We start from the raw sequence: 11,405 nt of genomic DNA, 5'->3' as shown, positions 1-11,405 counted from the left end.
CCTTTTAGAAAATGATTTTAAATGGTTTTCTTGTCTCTGGCGGTACCTATGTGTTCTAAGAGGGAAAAATCCCTTTTAGCGCCTATGTACCCGTTTCAGCGCTACACTGTTATCCTGTTACTTATTCGTTCCTTATTCGCTTATAAAACGTGTATTATACGTTCCAATTTTAAAAAGAAATATTTTCGTGTCTCTGGTGGTTACTGCCGGTTCTTAGAGGTGAAATAACCCTAATAGAACATATGTACCCGTTCCGGCGCTCATCTGATACCCTGCTACTTATTCGTTCCTTATTCGCTTTTAATACGCGTGGTATACGTTGCACCTTGAAATAAATCGATTATCGATTGCTTACATGTCTCTGGTGGTAATTATGTGTTCTCTCATGTGAAAAAACCCTATTAGCGCATATGTACACGTTTCAGCGCTACACTGATACCCTGTTCTTTATTCGTTCCTTATTCGCTTTGAATACACAGGGTTTACGTTGCACCTTGAAATAAAATGATTTTGAATTCTGCTCATGACTCTGGTGGTAATCATGTGTTCTTACAGATGAAATAACCCTATTAGCGTGTATGTATCAGTTCCTGCGGTCGGTTAATACCCTGTTACCTATTCCTTACTTATTCGCTTATAATACGTTTGTTATACGTTGCACCTTTTAAAAAAAGGATTTTCAATTGTGTTCATGTCTCTGGTGGTAATAATGTGTTCTTAAAGTTGAAATAACCCTATTAGCGCGTATGTACCCGTTCCAGCGCTCGGATATTACACTGTTACTTATTCGTTACTTATTCGCTTTTATTATGCGTGGTATACGTTGCACCTTGAAATAAATAGTTTTTCAATTGTGTTCATGTCTCTAGTGGTAACAATGTGCTCTTACAGATGATATAACCCTGTTAGCACGTATGAATTCGTTCCAGCACTCTGTTAATACCCTGTTACTTATTCGCTTTTAATACGTTTGTTATACGTTGCACCTTTTAGAAAAGGTTTTTCAATTGTGTTTATATCTCTGGTGGTTATAATGTGTTCTTTGTGTTGAAATAACCCTATTAGCGCGTATGTACCCGTTCCAGCGCTCGGATAATACCATGTTAATTATTCGTTACTTATTCGCTTATAATACGTTGCACCTTTTAGAAAAGGTTTTTCAATTGCGTTCATGTCTCTAGTGGTAACAATATGTTCTTAGAGATGAAATAACCATATTACCGCATATGTTCCCGTTCCAGCGCTCGGTTAATACCCTGTTACTTATTCGTTCCTTATTCATTTTAAATACGTTTGTTATACGTTGCATCTTGAAATAAGTCGTTTTTCAATAGTGTTCAGGTCTCTAGTGGTAACAATGTGCTCTTAGAGATATAATAACCCCTTTTAGCGCGTATGTATTCGTTCAGGCGCTCGGTAAATACCCTGTTACTTATTCGTAACTTATTCGCCTATAATACGTTTGTTATACGTTGCACCTTTTAGAAAAGGATTTTCAATTGTATTCATGTCTCTGGTGGTAATTATGTGTTCTTAGAAATGATATATAGACAATAACTGTTTAGTGTCTTTAAATATCAGCTGTATTTGTACGAGGCTAGGAAACAAGGTGTATGCGAGCTTTTAGCGAGCTACTACACCTGTTTCGAGCCGAGTACAAATACAGCTGATATTTAAAGACACTAAACAGTTATTGTCTTTATCCTGCAATTAATTCTGTATATTGTTTGTGTTTTGAAAGACACAAAAACTAACATATTTAGCATTTATTTTCGATTTGTAATCCCTTGAAGCCCGCGTAGTAATATCAAAATCACACATTACGCTGAAGACGGGTTCGCAAAAAAGAATCTCGAATGGTCAACAATAATACATCGCTCAAGGTGAATAATTATCTATTTTAACATAACAACTAATTTCAACAGTAAAAACAAATAACAAAACATTGTCAAATTTGAAACAGAAGTGTACGAGTTGTCCTACGCTTCAGACTTGACATTCACTAAACATGCATGCTGAAATTGACATGGTTGATTTTGTAACACAATCATACACATTCAAGTTTTTAAATCGACAATTGTCATCGTCATTGGAATGCAACTGGAATACACATTCTGAGGTCACACAGGTTCAAACAATACTCAGTCCGGCAGTGGGCGGAGCTTTAAAGCGATATCTGTATAGTATACAGATACAGCATAGCGATATCTGTAGGGCTGTATCTGTATAGTAGGACACCCAATTGCAGGATAAAACCCTGTTAGCGCATATGTACCCGTTCCAGCGCTCGGTAAATACTCTGTTACTTATTTGTTACTTATTTGCTTTTAATACGCGAGGTATACATTGCACCTTGAAATAAATCGTTTTTCAATTGTGTTCATGTCTCTGGTGGTAACAATGTGTTATTAATAATAAAATAATCCTATTAGAGCGCGTGTACCCGTTCCAGCACTCGGATAATACGTGCTGTAACAAGTAAATACGCGTTAATAGGGATGTGTCATCTCTAAGAACACATAGTTAACACCAGAGACATGAAAACAATTGAAAACGATTTATTTCAAGGTGCAATGTATACAATTCATATTAATAGCGAATAAGTAACAGGGTATAATCTGAGCGCTGGAACGGATAGATACGTGCTAATAGGGTTATTTCACCCTTAAGAACACATAGTTACCACCAGAGAAACGAAAATATTTCTTTTAAAAAGTACAGAGTAAAACACACCTATTATTAGAGAATTAGCAGGGTATCAGTCAGGCGCTGAAACGGGTTTCATACGTACTAATAGGGTTATTTCATCTATAAGAACACATAATTACCACCAGAAACATGAACACAATTGAAAATCGATTTATTTCAAGGCGCAACGATAAAAGCGATTAAATAAAAAAAAGCGAAAATGTAACAGGGTATTTAATTTAACCGAATGCTTGAACGGGTACATACGCCCTAATAGGGTTATTTCATCTCTAAGAACACATTATTACCACAAGAGACATGAACACAATTGAAAATCCTTTTCTAAAAGGTTCAACGTATAACAAACATATTATAAGCGAATAAGTTAAAGGATATTTACCGAACGCAGGAACGGATACATACGCGCTAACCGGGTTATTTCATCTCTAAGAACACATCGTTACCACTAGAAACATGAACACAATTGAAAAACGACTTATTTCAAGGTGCAACGTACAACAAATGTATTTAAAGTGAATAAGGAACGAAAAAGTAACAGGGTACTAACCGAGCGCTGGAACAGTTTCATACGCGGTAATAGGGTTATTTCATCTCTAAGAACACATTGTTACCACCAGAGACATGCACACAATTGAAAATCCTTTTCTTAAAGGTGCAACGTATAACAAACGTATAATAAGCGAATAAGTAACGAATAAGGAACAGGGTACTAACCGAGCGCTGGAACGGGAACATACGTGGTAAAAGGGTTATTTCATATTTAAGAACACATTATTACAACCAGAGAAATGAACACAATTGAAAATCATTTTCTAAAAGGTGCAACGTATAACAAACGTATTATAAGCGACTAAGTAACGAATAAATAAGTAACAGGGTATTAACCGAGCGCTGGAACGGGTACATGCGCGTTTATAGGGTTATTTCATCTCTTAGAACACATTATTACCACCAGAGACATCAACATAATTGAAAATCCTTTTCTAAAGTGCAACGTATAACACATGTATAATAAGCAAATAAGTAACAGGGTACTAACCGAGCGCTGGAACAGTTTCATACGTGGTAAAAAGGTTATTTCATATTTAAGAACACATTATTACAACCAGAGAAATGAACACAATTGAAAATCATTTTCTAAAAGGTGCAACGTATAACAAACGTATTATAAGCGACTAAGTAACGAATAAGTAACAGGGTATTAACCGAGCGCTGGAACGGGTACATGCGCGTTTATAGGGTTATTTCATCTCTTAGAACACATTATTACCACCAGAGACATCAACATAATTGAAAATCCTTTTCTAAAGTGCAACGTATAACACATGTATAATAAGCGAATAAGTAACAGGGTACTAACCGAGCGCTGGAACAGTTTCATACGTGGTAAAAGGGTTATTTCATATCTAAGAACACATTATTACCGCCAGAGACATGAACACAATTGAAAATCATTTTCTAAAAAGTGCAACGTATAACAAACATATTATAAGCGACTAAGTAACGAATAAGTAACAGGGTACTAACCGAGCGCTGGAACGGGTACATATGTGTTTATAGGGTTATTTCATCTCTTAGAACACATTATTACCACCAGAGACATCAACATAATTGAAAAAAGATTTATTTCAAGGTGTAACGTATAACAAACGTATTATAAGCGAATAAGGAACGAATAAGTATCAGGATATTATCCGAGCGCTGGAACAGGTACATACGCACTAATAGGGTTATTTCATCTCTAAAAACACGTTGTTACCACCAGAGATATGAACACAATTGAAAATCCTTTTCTAAAGTGCAACGTTTAACACATGTATAATAAGCGAATACGTAACGAATAAGTAGCAGGGTACTAACCGAGCGCTGGAACGGGTACATACGCGCTAATAGGGTTATTTCATCTCTAAGAACACATTGTAACCACCAGAGACATTAACACATTGAAAATTTATTTATTTCAAGGTACAACGCATAACACACGTTTTATAAGCGATTAAGGAACGAATAAGTAACAGGGTATCAATGTAGCGCTGAAACAGGTATATATGCGCTAATGGGTTTTTTTCACCTCAGAGAACACATAATTACCGCCAGAGACATGAAAGCAATCGATAATCGATTTATTTCAAGGTTCAACGTTTACCACGCGTATTAAAAGCGAATAAGGAACGAATAAGTAACAGGGTATCAATCGAGCGCTGAAACGGATACATATGTTCTATTAGGGTTATTTCAACTCTAAGAACCGGTAGTAACCACCAGAGACACGAAAATGATTCTTTTTAAAATTGGAACGTATTAAACACGTTTTATAAGCGAATAAGGAACGAATAAGTAACAGGATAACAGTATAGCGCTGAAACGGGTACATAGGCGCTTATAGGGTTTTCCCCCTCTTAGAACACATAGGTACCACAAGAGACAAGAAAACAAATGAAAATCATTTTCTAAAAGGTGCAACGTATAACAAACGCATGAGACGCGAATAAGAAACGAATAGGTAACAGGGTAACAGTTGAGGGCTGAAACGGGTACATACGCGCTTATAGGGTTACATCACCCGTTAGAACCCAAATTTACTACCAGTGACAAGAAAACAATTGAAAATCATCTTTTTTTAAATGTGCAACGTATAACACGCGTATTATAAGGGAATAAGGAACGAATAAGTAACAGGATATCAGTAGAGCGCTGAAACTGCTACATACGCGCTGATAGGGGTATATCACCTCTTAGAAACGAAATCTACCACTAGAAACAAGAAAACAATTTAAATCTTTTTTTTAAATGGTGCAACGTTTACCATGCGTATTAAAAGCGATTAAGGAACGAATAAGTAATAGGGTATAAACCGAACGCTGGAACGTGTACATACGCGCTAATAGTGTTATTTCATCTCTAAGAATACATAGTTACCGCCAGAGACAAGAACACAATTGAAAATCATTTTCTAAAACGTGCAACGCATACTACGCGTGTTATAAACAAGGTATTAGTCAAGCTCCGAAACGATGTACACCCCGCTAACATGTTTTATAGCTGACCATGCGGTATATGGACTTTGCTTATTGTTGAAGGCCGTATCGTGAACTATAGTTGTTAATGTCTGTGTCATTTTGGTCTATTGTGGGGAGTTGTCTCATTGGCGATCATACCACATCTTCATTTTTATACAAGCGCTAAAAGGTGATTTCACCTCTTCGAACCAAGAACCAGATCTTCAAACATACGAATATAAAACATTTAAAAGGTAGAACGTATAAAAATCAAATAAGATACACATAAGTAATAGTAATAAGTAAGAATAGGTAACGAATAGGGAATAGGGAATAAGTAACGAATAGGGAATAGGGAATAAGTAACGAATAGGGAATAGGGAATAAGTAACGAATAGGGAATAGGGAATAAGTAACGAATAGGTAACGAATAGGGAATAGGTAACGAATAGGGAATAGGGAATAGGTAACGAATAGGTAACGAATAGGGAATAGGGAATAGGGAATAGGTAACGAATAGGTAACGAATAGGGAATAGGGAATAGGTAACGAATGGGGAATAGGGAATAAGTAACCAACGTCAAGTAACTGTACAGTTTTTGATTTGTTTATCTGTGTCATTATATGAGGGTGTGGATGGGGAGTCCCGGTTCATTTCTGTATTCTTTAATATTTTCGTTCGTTATTCTTTATCTTTAAAAATAATGGCTATCTTGTAATAACTTCTGGACTCTTGACATTTTTCTTGTCTGTAATCATTATATTTTTACCCAATTTATCCATTTGAATGCCTTGAAAAAAATTGCTCGGTGACCCCATTTTTCTTTTAGTAAATCTTTTACATGTATAATGATAAACTAACTGTAAAAGTCTTATCAAATTTTATTTACTTTTTAACAGTTTTTGAGAACTTTAACTTGTCCATCATAAAGCTATGAAAAGTCAAGAGAGAATATTTTCCCGCCAAAATGTCAATGGGTAATATCTCGAAAACAAGCAAGGTGACCTATAAAATGCTATATATTTGTTTTGCTCTTTGGATTCCTTTATTAACCCCCTATCTATATAAACTAGTGTTTTGAAAAGTTAATTATTTTGAAACTGAGAAGCGAGCTCCCTTAACGAAGCTTTAACCAGGAGATAATTTCTTAGCAAACAAAGGATTTGACATATCAGAAAGCGTTAAGACTTTTGTGTTCGGAAGTGTAAATCCTGCAAAGGATCAGGTCAATATTTTTTTTCTTGAAATATGAAAAGTGCACATGTCTGTGTTCGCATGTATGCATACAAGTTGAAATTGTGCAAAACAAATAAACTATTCTACAAAAAACAGCCAATTGACTTCTGAAACTACATGTGTCACTGAGGTGACGAAGGAAAATGTGACTTTCTGTAATTACATATGTCACTGATTGGTCAGTTGTTCAACGTCTCCCCCTCTTCTTCTTCTATTCATCTTTCATCTCTTCTTCCGTTTCAGAAAACCATAAAAAAAAAACTGATGTTTACTTTCTGGCGCATGTCTGGTAAATGTGTCCAAATTTATAATTTATTTAAAGTATTAGTATTTTTGTTTTGTTTTCCATAATAAATATTTTTGTTATGTTATATATTTGTTATATATATACTATCAATTTTTACAATTTTTCTTTGTTTTTAGATTTTTCGTTTTTATTTAATTTTTCTTATATTTTGTTTTTTTTATTTAACTTTTGATTTAATATAAAATCATGATTGCCTGTTTACTTCAGGTGTGGATAGGTATCAAGGAGCACATCGTGAGTGAGTATATCCTTGAAGGTTTCTGTAGTGGTTCTTTTAGTTATGTCGGAGGATAATTTGTTGCAGTCTTTAATGGTTTGAAGCTTGATGCAGTCGTTTTGAGATTTAATTTGTCTGTAAATTATACTGTCATCTGCGAAGAGTCTGATGTTGCTATTTTGGATGTATTCTGGAAGGTCATTTATGTAAATAAGGAAAAGTATAGGTCCTAGCACTGTACCATGTGGGACACCCGATATGACTGGTATTTTTGATGATGACAAAGTTTTCTAAAGGTACTGTTCGAGTTCTGTTTGAAAGAAATGAATCGACCCAGTTTATGATTTGTTCTGATATACCAAAGTATTTCATTTTGTATAGTAATCTTTTGTGTGGTGCTTTGTCAAAAGCTTTAGCAAAATCCATGATTATGAGATCTGTTTGTATGTTCTTGTCATTTTTTTGTGATAATTCATGAATCAGAAAGATAACTTGGACTCACATGATCGTTTTGCCCTAAATCCATGTTGTAATTTATAAAGTGTGTTATTGATTTCTAGATGTTGCATCATGCTGCTTGTAAGAATATGTTCAAGTAATTTGCAAGCTATGCATGTTAAGGATATAGGTCTGTAGTTATGTTTATCCCCTTTTATAATACAGGTGTGACGCGGTTTGCGTGGTTCCAGTCAGATGGTACCGTTTGCCTGTTTCTAATGATCCCCCAATTCCAGACCCTCACTCACGGAGGTGGCAAAGTAAAAGATCCTCCTGTTGGGGGAATTGCAGCAATCAGTCAATATTCATTGTCAAATCTAGTGATTCAATGGTTCCGTTTGACATATCTTTTTATAATAATGATTAATAATATGATAATTAATAATAATAATTTATGTATAGACATTTATGTATAAAGCATTGACAGTTTGTCAAAATCATTTTAAGACAAGTCTGATTATATTTTTTAAGACAAATCACACTTGTTTAAAAGACGAATCGGATCAATGAAACGGTGTGCCGGGTCGTACGTACCGGGTGTTGCTAAACGGCGGAAACGGAAAACGGAACGGAATAAGGAACGGAAAACGGAAACAGGAAGAATTAACATCTTTTCTTTTTGGTTATTTTATCTACATAGTCATGTTTTATATAGTATACACATGTTCAAAAGGAAAAAAACAGAGGAATAAATTTAAAATAAAAGATGTTAAAGCAAAAAGTATTGAAATAATTACCAGATGAGGAGACTATATACACTGTAGTATGTTTTTGAAATATTTGATAATGTCATGTGTAATCGTTCGTGCGATTCAGGATAGTCTGTTCGACTTTTCTTTTTTTTATATAAGTTTGATCAATGTCAATAGCAACCCAACAACACAAAAAAAAAAATATAGGCCTTAACAAAGATTTACATCGGCCTCGATTATTATAGGTTGTAAAGTAATAAACTATAGGCATAAAAAACATTGACATCGGCCTCGATTCTTATAGGTTGTGAAGTAATAAACTTTTAATAAATAAGTAATAAACTTTTAAGAAATAAGTAATAAACTTTTAATAAATAAGTAATAAAATTTTAAGAAATAAGTTATAAACTTTTAATAAGTAAGTAATAAACTTTTAATAAAAAAGTAATACATCCTTTGCATCTTTTTTTGTGCTACTTTTTTAATTGCCTTGATTTAAGATTAGTGATGTGTTGTATCTTGTTGCGTTGTTCTGCAAGTGGCTGCTAGCTTGAGCTGGGTTGTTCTGCACTGGTGATTTTCGTTGTATCTTTTCTTGTATAATGCGGGAAAGAAAACATAAAAGAAACAGGACAATGTTGTATGGAAAAAATGCAATATGGAAACCAGGGAACTAGAATAGAAACTTGTGTGTACTTCATTTTTTTTAAGAAAAAAAATGACAAAATCCCTCTCACTACACAAAGCCTTTCTCGCTCTTTTACAATACTCAAGGATTTGTATAGTAAATCCTTGCAATTTTGAAGTATGCTGTTTGGTATTTACATAGGAAAAGCATTATATCTTCTTGAATTTAAATCAATAAATACGAATTAATGTGCAAAAAGTGGCGAACAATTAGAAGCCTACATGGATATATACGATTTGCACAGTGCCCTCACCAAGTTAGTCGTAGTAATATCCTAAGGTTTTCAAAATCAAATTGTCCACGCTGCTTTAAACATGTTGAATATCATGCCGCTTAATTCTACTCTGAAAATTCAATTCCTCTCAAGCAGCCGTGACTTTTGTTTCATAATATTACAATTGTAAATAGTGTCCCTTATTCGGTATGCTGTTCTACTATAGTAGAAAACATACAAAGATAGGCGAAAAATACCAAAGGGTTATTCAAGCTCAGAAGTCGAAAACAAACCGTCAAAGCCATGACTAAAAAAGAAAAAAAGTCAAAAAGACCAAAAGACAAACAGACAAACAATTAATTGTATACAAAATGCAACATATAAACTAAAGGCTGAGCAACATGAACCCCACCAAAAACTTGGGGTGATCTCAGCTGCTCCGGAAGGGTAAATAGATCCAGCTTCACATGTGACGCCTGTTAACATAGACATGTATTCATATACATTCACACAAAAGTAATATTGAAATTTGAAAGCTACCAAGGTAAATAGATCCAGCTCCACATGTGACACCCGTTAACACACACAAAAAGAATATTGAAATTTGAAAAGAACTTTTACGTATATTGGTAGTCTTTAGTGATTATGTCAAGAAAACTGAAAACTCATTCTGCTCTGTTCTATTTTTATGACGGAAATGATACTTTATTTCACGCTACGCATCTGATCGTTTGGGTGTTTCTACTGGCCATACACACGATTTTTCAAGATATCACTGATACCATTTACTAAATAACACCTGACCCGATTTTCCAAGATATCACTGATAGCATTACTAAATAAGACCTGACCTAGAAGATCCTTGAGATCCCCAAGAATCAACGGCATGTTGGACCTGTTTGAGGTTGTTTAATTTACCACGACTCTTTGCTTGCGTACGGCCTTCAACAATGAGCAAAACCCATACCACATAGTCAGCTATAAAAGGTCCCGAAATGACAATTTTAAACAATTCAAACGAGAAAACTAGCGGCCTAATTTATGTACAAAAGACAGGCAGCCTGCAGTTATTCAGTGGTTGTTGTTTGTTTATGCGTTACATATTTGCTTTTCGTTAATTTTTTTTATACAAATAAGACCGTTAGTTTTCTCGTTTGAATTCTTTTACATTGTCATATCGGGGCCTTTTATAGCTGACTATGCGGTATGGGCTTTTTCAATGTTGAAGGCCGTATGGTGAGCTATAGTTGTTAATGTCTGTGTCATTTTGGTCTCTTGTGGCAGTTGTCTCATTGGCAATCATACCACATCTTCTTTTTTTATACATAAATACATAACGTGGCAGGGTTAGACATGTTAGCAGGATTCCAACCCTCCCCTAACCTGGGACAGTGGTATAACATTACAACATAAGAACGAACTATACAAATCAGTTGAAAAGGCTTATCTCATCAAATAGACACAAATACAAGTGGACGTGGCCGGGTACTTGTACATCTCAATAACAAAAAGATACTAGGTACAGATCTGAGAGCACTAGTTCGCAGTTAACTGACAGCTAGTTCAAAGCCACTAACAACTAATAAAAAAATCATGCATCTAAGACGTAAAGCATTGATGATATTACACTAATCTAGACGGTAACACATTATGTTGGACTATACTATGTGTTTCAGCATCTTGCAGAGAATGCATGTTTGAGACACTTAATTAGCGGAAATGCACAAATGAATCCTGTTGTCCATTCATCAGGTATCGCACTAGTATTGATGATTGTTAAAAAAATAGTTAATAATAATATGATAGCTGCTAATCCATTCTCTATTTTTAAGGTCTATTTTTTT

This window comes from Mytilus edulis, chromosome 7 (genome assembly GCF_963676685.1).
Source record: "Mytilus edulis chromosome 7, xbMytEdul2.2, whole genome shotgun sequence".
NCBI classification, from domain to species: domain Eukaryota; kingdom Metazoa; phylum Mollusca; class Bivalvia; order Mytilida; family Mytilidae; genus Mytilus; species Mytilus edulis.
Note: the sequence above shows the minus strand (reverse complement) of the source record.